Here is a 12,478-nt window from a genome sequence, read left to right on the forward strand (position 1 = left end):
ATTCATGACCTTTGTTGATCACTGCTGATGTTCTGAAATGGTCATGAAGAGTAACAGAAAATGCATCTCCCACCCCCATGTGAAGAATACTGGTTATAAGATAATATGAGTGTTGGTTGATTTTTGAAGCCCAGGACCCTTGGAAATCCTACTACTTATAGCGGTCTAAGTCATTACTATTTATAGGTCATTGCATATGGCAGGGATACCCATTCCCCTTTCTGTCTGTGCTTAATAACTGGTTCCTTTGATAGCGGGTTTATTTTGAAACAAATAAGCAGAAGGATAATAGGCTCTCATTCTAAAAACTATAATGAAGGTCATATCTGTACATGCATTTACACATTGTTCTGGTAAGCCCTAATCCTAACATCAAATTTGATATAAGGACAGTGGTAGCCAAGGAAGAATTTGGCGAACAGATTTTGTTCAGTATACAGAGAAATGTACTTGGCCAAATCTTCTGTGATAAAATGTTGACTCACATGACTCCTTAAGGTCTCTGAGCTCCTACTATGTGTGACCATGCAAATGTTACTTCTTGAGAAATTCCTTTAATGATAGGGAAAGACACCCTTCACTCAGGATTTCCAAAAAATTAAAAACTTCCTGTAGCAAGTTTTAATAGCAGTAAACTAGAAAACATGGGTAAGTCTTTCTCATTGAGGGCAAGAGAATTTCACCTACTGTAAAATTATTTCCATAACAATTTACTCAATCATTATCGTTAGGAAATTACTCTGCAGCCAATATTTCTAAGGCAGTCTCTTAATGCCTGCCTTGCATATAATTTCTCCTCTAAGACATCGTTTGCTCTATCCATATTCACAAGTAGTTTGGGTCTATTGATGAATTTAGACCTTTTTTTTTTTTAAGTTGAAATTCTTTCCTGAATTCTGTTCATTTCCAACTGACTAGCAGTACTCTGTACTGTCAGAACACCTGAAAACTTGCGAGCGAGACATAAGGATTCGAAGTATCTAGAATAGATGCATAACCTATGCTGATATTATGCTGATATCCTGAGGATTGAGAAATCTCTAAAGGATTATCCCAGGAACTCAGAAAATCCACTCACTTCAAGAATTAATTTTTGCTCCTTTGATTTGGTTAAGATCGCTTCACTTGTATGAGAGAGGGTGGGGGTTGCCACTAGACACACTCAGCATTATTCCAGGTTTCTTCCCCATCGTGACTGAGGGGGTACTCTGATTACGTAAAGGAGAGTACGTTTGGGCTGAACCTAAGCAGTCGGACAGGACGCCGAAAAGGGCTTCAGATTCCTTAAGCACTCCTTCCTCCTCCTGGCCCTAAAGGCACCAGCCCGATCCAAGATGGCTTCCCAGAAACAGGTAACTAAATGTTTTAGTTTAGAGCGCCCCCAACGGCGGGGGTCAAGAAAAGAAAGATTCGGAGAGATCCGAAAGCCAGTGAACGGAGAGCGGTAGGAGACAAGGTACCGCCAGATTTTCTTTTCAATCAGGCATATGTGTGGTTGCCTCAGCCTTTTAGGACCTCCCATCCTCAAGAGACTTCCTGGATGGAGCTCATATTACCCTGCTGGAAGAGGCGGGGCGTCGGCCCTGCTATTGGCGGGTGGGAGCGTAGGTGGGCGGAGCAAGGGAGCATGGACTACTAGCAAGCTAGATTGAGGCGAGGGCTGGCCATGCTCCGCCGGAAGGCGCCTTGTTCTCCGAAAGGGTGAGTTGAAACGCTGGCTGGAAAGGAAGCGCCGGGACTTGTTCAGGTAGGCTTTTAAGCACACGCCCGCCGCTCAGTGCTGATCCAAGAGTCTTTGCAAAAGCTGAGGCTCTTAGATTGGTTTTCATAACTCATCCTCCTCCTCGCTCCCCCGCCCTCTGTCCTTCCCCCAGTTGTGCGGGATCAGGTGCTGGGTGATGCTCCGGACTGAACCATTCTCCTTTGTGAGAGGCCGGGGGAGAGGGCGGCTGCCGGCCCGCGGGGCCCGAACCGGGCTGATCCGCGAACGCGGCTGCCCCGGCCCCTGTGAAGTTTTTAGGCCTTGTCATTGCATTACTGGGCATCGTGTAGATTTGAGGCAGATCCGTTTTCCCTTTGCCCCTTCAGAGGGAAAACTCCCCGGCTCCGTTTGGTCACTCCATACTTTGGACTCAGAAGTGGGAGTTTGGGGTTTTGGGTTTGTTTTTTGTTTTTTTTTTTCAAGCAATAAAGATGGTTAGGAGAGCAGGAGGTGAGCATGTGCGATTGTTTTACATTATTAGGTGTAATTTCTGTGGATCTTTGGGAGAGCGGAGCAGGCTTTTGGACAGTGTTTAGAGGTGGTGGGAAGAGAGGAGCTCAAGCTTTGCATCTCCATTGACAGGTCCGCAGAGCTCACTGGTTTTCTGTTGCATTATGTAAACTCTTCAGTGGCAGAAGACCCTCCCCCTTCCTCGGAGCGAAAGCAGTTTCTTTCTTTACCTGTCTCCAGTGTCGCAGGAAATTTCCCTGCCTTTGCGGCAGCTGTGCAAATGCAGCGGCTCCTACCTTTTAAGGGGCAGTCCTAAATGATTCAGGTCTTCAAGGAAGAAATGAATAGTGGTATATAGATGTTTGGTGGACCAATCTCTTTTCAATGACTGAGAACCGTGAGCCAGAAGTGGAAGACTTAGAACTTGATGTCTTTTTCTTTTAAAGAATAGACATAGTGGAATGCCCCAAACACCAGAGGAGCTGCGTTTTCTGTCTACTGCATCCTACCATCGCCCTAGCATCCACAGCTTGTTTACTCTTCATGTTGTTCTGAACCTATCAGTTCAGCCGGAGATTGTCTGCCTGTTATCCTTAGCATCAGGTGAGGTCCTATCCACTGTGGGGCACTTTAGGTACTAGAAGGTGAGTTTGTGATTTGAATAATATTCTCTTGTTAGTCCGTTAGATATGTCTTCTGCTTAGGAATTTCTTTTGTATTGATCAACAAATAGGTTTCAGAACAAACTGTGGTCCACCTCTTAGGGCGAGAACATGGGAAGTTTCTCATTCCAAATATTTTGGAATATCCCACCCCTTAAAGGAAAAAAAGAGTTATGATAAGGAAAATAACCTTTTTCATTTAAAGAGACAGGTAGTAAGAGTGGTATGCCAGTGGGTCTGCAAGGCAAAATGAAGGATGTTGGCCAAAGAGAAGGTACGTGTGTGTAAAGACAGGCTTCGGGGAAGGTTTAAAACTGCGGTAGCAAAGGAGTAATGGATTAGGATAAGTGATTTGATGAAACAGTGCATGGTTAGTGACACATAGTTCTTGCTTTCCTCGTGTTTGATGTATCCTGTACCTCTGGCGTTTTGAGTATGTCTGTTCCCAAATTGACAAAATCCATTTAGACATGGATAGAAATGATAGAAATAGAAATCTGCTGAGCTGGTTGTGAATCACCAGGAAACACAGATCTTGTATTTCCTGGGACAGTCTTCTCTGCAGCACCCGCTGGGTGATGGGGTGAAAGAATCTTGGTATTGTGATAACCACCACTGCAGAGTTTTGGTTGTAACAGGAAAAATTTACCACTTATTATTAGAAGGGTCAAGTTACTGGTAGGTAAGGTAGGATGGTGAAGGGAATTGATCTTTAAAAGAAACCAGTGTACATGTCTCCTTTGAAAAGGGTGAGGTTTTTCTGGGCAAAACTAACACTTTAGTAATTTGTGGGTTTCAAGCTCTGTACTTGCTTTTTGAAAGAATGAGATTTGATATTCATTCAGATGAATGCTAAATGCTTTGAAGATACTGTTTGTCTACAGTCCTGCAAGGGTTAAGCTATCTCTGAGCTTACGTTTAACCTAATAACTGAAGGATAAACAAGACAATATTGTTCTGGACCCTCCACCCTCAGCCTTAGAAGTGACTCCACTTCTGGAGTTGTATTTGAACCAGTCCCTGATCCGCAGGTCTTTGCTTGACCTATCCTTGCACCTATTATAACCAACTTAGTATTTACTCTTTTACTTTTAGCATTCTGTTCATTGGTAAACTATCATTTCAGATCGTACTCATCTCCTCTTTAATTAATTGTTCTTTTTCTCACAGAGCGGGTGGTCTTCCTTTCATCCTTCTGTTATACATATATATATATATATATTTTTTTTTTTTTTTTTTGAAACAGTTTATTTTCCATCAACCAAATTTCCGTTTTGGTGGAAGTTTATGGAAGTTCTACAAGTTTGATTTTGTTCACTTTGCCTTTTGTTTTGGCTCACTGACATTGTCCCTTTTCATGTCTGTCTTGAGACCATTTAAGAATGCAAAGAGACCCTAATTTTCAAGAGGGGTTCCTTTGGTGCCTAGTACCCAAATAACTTGACTTCCCTGGTAGCTTAGCTGGTAAAGAATCCACCTGCAATGCAGGAGACACTGGTTCAATCCCTGGGTTGGGAAGATCCCCTGGGGAAGGGATAGACTACCCTCTCCAGTATTCATGGGCTTCCCTGGTGGCTCAGATGGTAAAGAATCCACCTGCAATGTGGGAGACCTGGGTTCGATCCCTGGGTTGGGAAGATCCCCTGGAGGAGGGTATGGCAACCCACTCCAGTATTCTTTCCTGGAGAACCACCATGGACAGAGGAGCCTGGTGGGCTACAGTCCATGAGGTCGCAAAGAGTTGGACAGAACTGAGCAACCAAGCACGGCCTGGCACCCAAGTAACAGTTGTATTTCTATGTAGCATAGCTGTTGTGTGAACTGTTTACTATTGCCTAAAGCTTTGTTTAACCATGTATTAAATTTTGAATTATCCTGGATCCCCTTCTCCCAACCTTAACCTCTGTTTTGTGTTGGTTCTTATATGAAGTTATAGTTCAGCTTTTTTTCTTTGTTTGTTTTGCCTTTTCTGACTAATTCATATTTCCTTTAAAATTTTCATTGTTTCTCTATATTGCAAAATAAGTCCACCTCTTTGTAGTTATTGGATATTTTAAATTTAAACTAGAGTATGTTACTCTCTGAGATTTCTCAGAGAACAGCTTAATAAGCTGTTCAATCGGTAACAATTTCTTTTGCCGTTTTATTACCCATCACTTTCCATCCTTCACTAAACTCTTGGTTATTGAATGTCACATGAAGCAAAACAGTCAACTTTGCTGTACTTTGCATGTGGGCTCATGTGTCCAACTCTTTGCGACCCTATGGACTGTCCCCTGCCAGGCTCCTCTGTCCATGGAATTCTCCAGGCAAGAATACTAGAAGGGATTGCCATTTCCTCCTCCAGGGGATCTTCACAACCCAGGGATCCAACCCACATCTCCTGCATTGCAGATGGATTCTTTACCACTGCACTGCCTGGGAAGCAGTGTAAGTTAACTTTAAAGTATCTAATTGTTGCCTTCAGATCCTGCAGGAGAAGTTTTTAACAAAAGTAAAGCACTTAATTTCTACCCCTCTATATGTTACATGATAATGAAAAATCTAGCAGAAAGACTGGCACAGATAGTTACTTTCCATGCACCTTTAGCAGGGATGAATCCAGGAATGTATTCCAAGCAATGGGACAGTGTAGGGAGCCTAGATGACATTCGAGCCCCTTCCTATTCAGACTTTTCAAATATATTCTCACTAGTTTGTTTGAAAAGAGTTTTCAGAACATGGTCAAATAAAAGTACAAACAGTTGCAAAACCAAACTGAGGATTTTAAATATCATATACCTTTGTGTGTGTGTGCGTGTGTGTGTTTGTGTGCGTGTATGCTAAGTCGCTCCAGTTGTGTCTGACTGCAACCCTGTGGGCTGTAGCCTGCCAGGCTCCTCTGCCCATGGGATTTTCTTTTTTTTTCTTTTTTTGCCCATGGGATTTTCCAGGCAAGAATATGGAGTGGGTTGCCATTTCTGTCTCTAGTGGAATCTTCCCAACCCAGGGATTGAACCCGGGTCTCCTGCATTGCAGGCAGATTCTTTATTGTCTGAGCCACTAGGGAAGACCACCTTTATGAGTAATTTTTAAAAGATTGGCTTTGTCATTCAAAGAATGAAGCATTCCTGATTTTATTCCTTCAGTACATTTCCAGAGAAAGTTATTGTGTATGGCTTATTTTTATTTGGTATTTCCAGGCTTTTTTTGTTTTTTTAATTTTAAAAAGATAATTAAATGACAGACTTTTAAAATTACTAGATAATAACCAAATTACTAGATAGTAACAGGACTGTGTTTTTTTCTCCGTGTGTATGTCAGCACCCTAAATCTGATAGTTCTGATTTGTTTGGTAGTATTCCAGTATTAACACCTTTTTGTTTTGTTTTGTAATTCTCCTTAAACTATGTCAGTAACTTTCTGTAAAAGAATATATATTAGTTGAATTCTTAATTTCATCTGAGAGGAAGGATATTCAAGAGCTGTAAAGTCTTTCAGATTTCTCAAATTGTCTCTCATGGTCTTTATAAAAACCTTTGGAATATCCCACCTCCATTTTCTCTTCCACTACATAATTTTGGGATACAACATATCTTTAGGAATTATTCTTAAGTGACATGGGTATTCAGAGGTACATGGCCCATTAGTGATACAGGAATTTATTTTTGATTAGTTCTAGGAAAAAAACAGTGATTTCGGTAATTTGGCAGCCTACTTAGAACCAAGTCATAATAGTGTTTTGTAATGGAATATGAAATCATATTTCACTTATTCTGTGATTTTTCATGTCCTATTACAGATATCAGATGTGTATCAGATACTCATCCATCTGAGTAAACTTAATGACAGGCATGATTTTTCAGAATTTCTGAGTAGGGGCTGCCAAGTTGCATAAATACTGAACTTTCAGTGTTTTGTGTTTCATTGCTTCCGTTCAGCCTCAAGTCATTCTTTGTTTATTTACACATTAGTGAAGTGAAGTTGCTCCGTCGTGTTTGACTCTTTGTGACCCCGTGGACTGTAGCCCACCAGGCTCTTCCATCCATGGGATTCTCCAGACAAGAATACTGGAGTGGGTTGCCATTTCCTTCTCCAGGGGATCTTCCCGACCCAGGGATCGAACCCAGGTCTGCCCACATTGCAGGCAGGTGCTTTAACCTCTGAGCCACCAGGGAAGCACATTAAATCTAAATATGTAGTGCTTTTGCCTGTTTTTCAGGTGTACCTCTTGGTGGGGGCATCTTTTCCGTGAGGTCTTAAATATTTATGTGGGTAATGGTCACTTTCATTCACTGCTATCCTGAAAGTCATGGGAGTTAAAATTTGAGGCACCTGGGACTAGGGCTATGTGAGCTCCTGAGGAACAGCCTAGTCAGTTGCAGAACTGGTAAGTTCCCACAGGCAGCACTGTGAAGTAAGCAAAGTACTCAGATAGATACCAGCATCATTCCTATAAACACACAAAATGATTAACTGAATTACCTGCATGTTGCCCTAGCCACCCATGCTGGTTGAAGTCTGTTCCGAGGTTTTGAGGTTAAAGTGTTATCCTGCTTTCTCAGCACAGTGGTGCGGGTCTTTTTATCCTGCGCAGCAGTCTGGCTATTCTGATTATGAAACTTTTGCATCTACTTTAGTATCCCACCATTCTGCTTAGCAGATCACCTCAGCCAAGTCTCTAAGGAGTGATTTTGCTTTGAGAGAAACCTTTAGTGGTACTCTTTTAAATTATTGGACAGGGAATAATAAACTCCTTTTTATTTGCCTACTGTGTGCCAAACATTGTACATAATCTTTTAATCTTCAGAATAACCCCGAAAATGTGTGTGATGTTACTTTCATTTTACAGAAGAGAAAAAAATAAGACTTAGTGAGTTTGATAACTTAACCAGGAGTAGGACTCTGGTCTGTGGGACTTCAAAGCCTCATTCGTTATCATCTCCCCCCATTTAGAAATTCATTGAAGGCCTCTGGAGGAGAACTGTCTTTGACTACAGTATTAGACAAGTAGGCATTCCATAGCTTATTAAAGCTGTACGTTTAGCAGTTGTAGGGCCTTGAGAATGTAAAATTTCTTTTTGTCTTTGTATTTCTGTCAAAAGGGAAAAAAAAGAATAATAGTTTCTTTTATTTAACTTAGTTATTTTGAAGATAAGATTATGTGAAATACTTTAAGCTCTACAGAGGAAAATCACTTGGTCAGTCACAGACAACTTCATTTTTTAGCCAGTGCAAGTGAAACTAACTCACTGACTTCATCATCCCTTCTCTCTGGGTCCTTTTTTGTGCCTAGAGGCATAAGTGAGATAATAACAGTGCTTCTCTTCCCCTGCCACACATACTTTTTTAGCATAAATGTTGCAATGAGAACAGTCCCTCATAAATAATTGAGTAGGAGTTCCCTGTTGGCCTACTGGTTAGGATTCCAGGCTTTCACTGCCTGGGTTCAATCCCTGGTTGGGGAACATCACACAAGCTGTGCAGTAGAACCAAAAGATAAATAAGTAAATTAAGTAAATATTTCTATTTCTCTGTTAGGCTGAAAAAGCATATATATACTTGGGCCAGTTAAAGTAGGGCATGCAGGGGTGGTGTGGGAGGGCATAAAGAGGACCATGACTCTGTTACCTAAATTATATATATTATGGGGCGGGGTGGGGGAGGTGAAGTGAGCGAAGGGGATCAGCTGTATGGTAATAAATGCAAAGTAACTTTTTGGTGGTGAACAAGCTGTAGTGTATACAGAGGTAGGAAAAAAACTGTACACCTGAAACTTATAAATGTTATAAATCGGCATTGCCTCTGTAAAAAGAAATTGCATATATTATTACTTAAGCTGGATGTCCAAAAGTGATGTCATTCAAGGTGAATAATATATTGATCCTGTTAGATATTCCTTAATTTAGAACCTAGAATATGACTTTCATCGTGGTGAACACGCACCAGTGAAGAGGAACTTCTCCAGGTCCAGTCTAACTTGACCTCAGGGCACTGATCCTTAAAGGTTAGGCTCTTATTTTCTCTCTTCAGACTTAGACCAAAACTCTAGGGTTTCACTGGAATAAAATCTACAATGAGGCTGAATCCATGCCCCATTTTTGAGGCGTGTGAGTATGGTTTCATCCATTCACTTTTTGCCACAGCTTTAAATTACCCACCACTGAGGCTTTTAGGGTCCCAAGCCTAAAGGAGATAACTAAAATTTCACAGCTTTCAATAGTGATTGCCACACTGCAGAAAATAGTCTGTTATGTGTATTAAATGCCGCCTCTTTTGCTCCATGTGAAAGCTGTGTCTGCTGCAGGTCCTAGAGTAAAGATGCTTAGGATCTTTTGCTGCCTCTTCTGAATGTCTCTGGTAGGAGATGTGCCGCTGCCTGTGTACTGTCTCAGCAATCTGAGACAAGTGTGTGGTTTTGGTTAGATACCTTTGTGTTACGCAGCACACACACCACCCGCCCCCACCCATCCCCTCTCCCACACACCTTTGACTAGAAGTTGAAAATGCATTCCTTCAACAAAAGTACACAGGGTGCCCATTACCACCTGATAAGCAAAGGAAATATTGTAATAAGCTGTACACAGACCTTGCCCTTGTGTAACTTGCATTCTAATATGGGGGTGAGGAAGACTGGATAGCAAACAATTATATAGTCAGTTAATCAGTCTGCTACAAAAGAGAAATTATGGATGTTACAGAGAGTTTACAATAAAGGCGTATAACCTACGCCATAATATAGTTGGGTTGTTAAGAATGTGACTTTGGAAGCTACACTATCTAAGTTTGAATCCTGCCCCACTTTCCGTTAACCGTGGAATGTTGAGTCAATTGCTTATGATTTGTGCCTCAATTTCCTCATCTGTAAAAATACAGTTATTTCAAGTTCAGTCTGCTAATGCATTTTCATTGTGTAAAACAGGGCCAGGTGTGTAATGTACATTCAAAAGTTTGGTGGTTTTTTTTGTCTGAGAGGTCAGGGAAAGCTTTTCTTTGAAATGATGGTGTTGAAATGAGATTTGAAAGATAAGTAAGAATTAAATGGGCTTCCCTGTTGGTTCAGTGGTGAAGAATTGGCCTGCCAATGTGGGAGACACAAGTTCCATCTCTGGGTTGGAAAGATCCCCCTGGAGAAGGAAATGGCAACTCACTCTGGTATTCTTGCCTGGGAAATCCTATGGACAGAGGAGCTATCCATAGGATCACAAAAGAGTCAGGCATGATTCAGTGACCAAACAACAGCAAACAACAAAGAATTAAATAGGCTAAACGGATGGGGAACAAGTTGGAAGGCAGTGGCAGTAGTCGAGGGGAATGGGGATGGTCAGTTGACCCAGAATGGTTGTAGAGGCAGAAATGGGTGGATTTGAGGGATGTTTAGGGGGTGAAGGTAGGATTCTGAAATATTGGATAGGAGTGGTCAGGAAAAGAGATTCTGGTCTCTTCAGCCACGGCTTCACAGGAGATGCTAGAGGGTGATTACCTTCTGTGAGTACACACGTGGTAGTGGATATGGAGGAGACCACCAAGAAATCAGGTCTCCTTGAGGTAATAAGCCTGTTCTAGGGAGAGCTGGACAAGAAGGTCAGCCAGGGAGATTGTAGGGACTATCAGGAAAAGCTGTTGAGTAAGCAAGTGAATAAACAGGCCTGGAGTTCAGACGACTTGCCTAGAGGTATAAATGAGAGACAAGTATATAATTAGTTTGTTGAGGAAAATAATTAATTGAGACCCTGTATGTGAACTGGACATCCTTGAAGGTACAGAATGAGAAAAGAGGAAGGCCTGGGACCAAAGCTTGGTGAACTAAATGCTGGTAGAGGAGAAGAGTAGCAAAGGAGAATTGGCCAGAGAAGTAGAAGGAAAATCAGAGAAGTGTGATGTTCTGGAAAAAAGTGCTTGGAGGGATGGCATGAGGGGGTGTTTCTGAAATCTTTATCATCCCTCCTTGGATCCCTGAGAGTTTTCATTTAGGTCTCTAAATACCCAAAAGTCAGATGCTAGTGACTTAGAACATCTGCAGCAGGTTTAGACTGACTGAAGCCAGTTAGTAAAACATGATCTTCAGACTCTCGAATCTAAACTGTAGTTATCCCTGTTTGCTATAAATTATATCTCACATAGAGGAAGCAATGGCTGCCCTACATATTCATGCTCATAGATATTAACCTGCTGAAATTGATGAATTATTCTGAAGGCCATTGATCTGGCTGGTGATCCCCTCTAAGGTTGACTGGCACCTCCCAAATTAGGTAGAGACACTGCTAAAAACAATTTTTTTCCCCAACTATTATCCAGGAACATTTGTTGAGTACCTCCTAGAAATAGTGGTTATATGTCAACATTTATTAGAAGTGTGTGAGATGTTTCATTAATCCTCATTAATGGCCCTGTAATTTGATCCCCTTTGTAACTCCAGGAGATAGTGAAGATAGAGGAGATAGAGGAACTCCAGGAGATAGTGAAGCACAGGAAAGCCTGTTCTCCAGGAAAGCCTGTGCTCTAGTCCACGAGGTCGCAAGGAGTCAGACATGACTTAGCCACCGAACACCACCACCACGTTGATCTCCCTTTGTACAAAGGAATGAACTAGACTCAGAAAGGTTTATTTACTTCGTGAACAGGAATTTGAACCCACATCCCTCTGACTTGAAGCCCATGAGGCTTCTGCATACAAATATAACTCAAATAGGAATTAGAAGATAATTATCCCAAAAAAGTATTTAATAAAAATGCTGTGAAAATTCATGGAACTGACTACTCTTAGCTTGATAGTGAAAAGTAGAGATGTGTTAAATCCAGTGGACAAGTTTTAAAGTTCTTATATCATTGGACATTTGTGCTTTTTTGGATGCAATTGATCGCTCTTTCCCCCTGCAACTCTATTCTCTATGCTTCAGCTGCATTGCACTTTCTGCTCCTCTAGCTTTGCCTTATCTACCTGCTTAATAGGTATGGCTTATTCTGATTCTTAAATCCTGATGTTCTCCTGGGTTCCTCTGTAGCTTTTCTCACTCCACACCCAAAATCTCAAATTTGGCTAAGTGTTTTGGTTAGCCTGCAAAGTGTTTAAAACATTTTTAGAAATTAGTTATCTTTGTTTAAAACCTGGACGACTTACATAAAGCTCTGTATTTCTGACTTTTGGAAAATCTGAAGTTCTCTTGCAACCTTGGATTTGTGTTTCCATATGGCAGCACTTAACTAGAGCTGGACACAGCTGCTGTCTTTGGAGTGGACATTCAGGTCTTCCCAGACCCCAGCATTCTCTGTTGTCTTCCCAACAGTTCGGCGCAGTGTTGTACATACTTTCTCTGCTCTTCATACTCCCTGAGTCCTCCCCACTCTTAAAACTACTATTTTGATACTGATAATTCCAAATCTGTCACCAAGCCAACTTTTAGATTTATACATCCAACCTCCCATTGAATATCACTACTTGACATGCTATAGGCAACTCAGACTACAGTGGCCGAACTCCTCTTTCCCTGTAAACTCTAGGTTCTACCGGTTTTTATCCCCTAAGTTTTGTTAAACTCTCTCCATTCCTTTCCTTCATTACCTTTGGAACCACATTGCTATGATTCGGGTTCTCATCATCTTGTTAGAATTCCTGGTTACAAAC

General features: G+C 41.5%; 1 protein-coding gene across 5 annotated transcripts in view; it reads left to right on the top strand.

Annotated features, from left to right (window-relative positions):
- The first annotated feature begins 1,646 nt into the window (after positions 1 to 1,646).
- CHD8 (chromodomain helicase DNA binding protein 8) overlaps positions 1,647 to 12,478 on the top strand; it is a 60,439-nt gene continuing 49,607 nt past the window's right edge. The window contains exons 1-2 of one of the 5 annotated variants that reach the window (XM_043471250.1): positions 1,648 to 1,747; positions 2,659 to 2,815. The gene's annotated coding sequence lies outside the window, so the exon portion shown is untranslated. Of the gene's footprint in view, positions 1,748 to 2,658; positions 2,857 to 12,478 lie in introns of those variants that run through there. The other 4 variants (XM_043471249.1, XM_043471255.1, XM_043471256.1 and 1 more) reach the window with 4 other exon arrangements.

This window comes from Cervus canadensis, chromosome 6 (genome assembly GCF_019320065.1).
Source record: "Cervus canadensis isolate Bull #8, Minnesota chromosome 6, ASM1932006v1, whole genome shotgun sequence".
Taxonomy (NCBI): domain Eukaryota; kingdom Metazoa; phylum Chordata; class Mammalia; order Artiodactyla; family Cervidae; genus Cervus; species Cervus canadensis.